Source organism: Peromyscus leucopus, chromosome 7, assembly GCF_004664715.2.
Source record: "Peromyscus leucopus breed LL Stock chromosome 7, UCI_PerLeu_2.1, whole genome shotgun sequence".
Taxonomy (NCBI): Eukaryota; Metazoa; Chordata; class Mammalia; order Rodentia; family Cricetidae; genus Peromyscus; species Peromyscus leucopus.
Window position 1 is genome coordinate 72,078,394 of NC_051069.1, and position 1,521 is coordinate 72,079,914.

Sequence of the window (1,521 nt, forward strand, 5' to 3'; positions counted from 1 at the left end):
ATAGTGAAGCCTCAACTCAATAAAGCCAAAGAAGTAAATGAATTAAAAACATGTGACCTAAACCCGGGGAATCCAAGCAGCTGGACTATGTAGAAGGGAAGTTTCACTGGGGGTTGACTAGTTCAGCTCCACTCTGATGACTTCTTCCTCGTCTATCCCAAAGCCATGTAGAAGGTTTTACTTGCGAGGTTCACACCCTAAGTGAGAAAATGCAAGGGGGCTGGTACCAGTGGGAAACGGCAGCAGAACAAGGCAATGCCATCTCAAGCTCTCCTCGTTTCCTGACCAGCCCTGAAAGAGGCGCAGGTGCCTCACCCGTGGCTTGGGGCTATCACCATAGATGATATTGGGAGAAAGAATGCCTTGTGGCAATTTGTGGAGAGGAATGAAGAAGACAGAATTTCTCTGTCTCCCATTCCCCCAACTAGTTCAATTTTACACTATTCGTATTGACTCCTCTCCAAGTCTAGGTTTGTGTGGCCGCATGGAATGCTAGATCCCATGTTCTGCATCACTCCATTCAAGTCTGGAGGGAAGAAACCAAAACCCTAGGCCCATGGCTAACAAATACCAGCGAGAAGCTGATATTGTACATAAAACAGGATCAGTATAATTCAGCACTCCTTTTCTTCTTTTCTACTAGATGGCTAATAGTCCAGTGTCCAAAGACTTTTCCCAAGGTCGTATTGCTACTGAGTGCTGGTTTCAAGACATTAACATAGTCTGTCCCCGGAAACGGTAGAAGACCAAGGTCAAGAACTTGCCACACAGGCCTAACGGCCTGATCCCAGAACCCACAAAAAGCCAAATGACCTGAATCTCTAATCTCAGCACTCCTACTGGGTGATGGGAAGTGGAGAGAGAATAGTAGGAGAGCAAGCCTGGGGTACAGAGACAGAGAGACAAGGTGGGAGGAGAGAACTAACTCCTGACAGTTGTCCTCTGACCTCCCTGTGTGCGCTGTGTCATGCCCAGCAGGTCCCCCACCGCATGAAAAATGTTAAGATAGCTTAGATTTTATGGAGCATGAAAGAGAGGCTCACTGAAGGTTTCCAGCAGCAGAATGATACGAGTTAAGAGCTTTTAAACACAGCTGCTCTCTCCCTGCTCTGTCATCTCACTGATAAAACGGCCCAAGTCAGTGATTCCAGAGAGGTGCAGGCCTGGGAGACGGGTTTGAGGATGGGATCTAGGGCCTCACTTGACTTTCAACACTGCCTACCAGCCACCCTCTGTCTCCACCTAAACTGAACCTACTGAGGAAATGAACTAAGAAGGTGCCACTGTGGGGTGGGGTGGGGTGAGCAGCTTGACCACACAGCTGCCATGACAGGCTTAGAGGCCCAGACACAGTTTCTGGCAGGCAACACTTGGACTCAAGAAAAGCCCTGAGCTGACCCCACCCAGTGGGGCCTGTATCTAAGAGGAAATACCTGACATTCCAAACATTCCCTATATCCCTAGACAAATGTCAGCTATGATAAAATCCCCACCCTGCCTGGGCTCTGGGCTCTCTGCTCT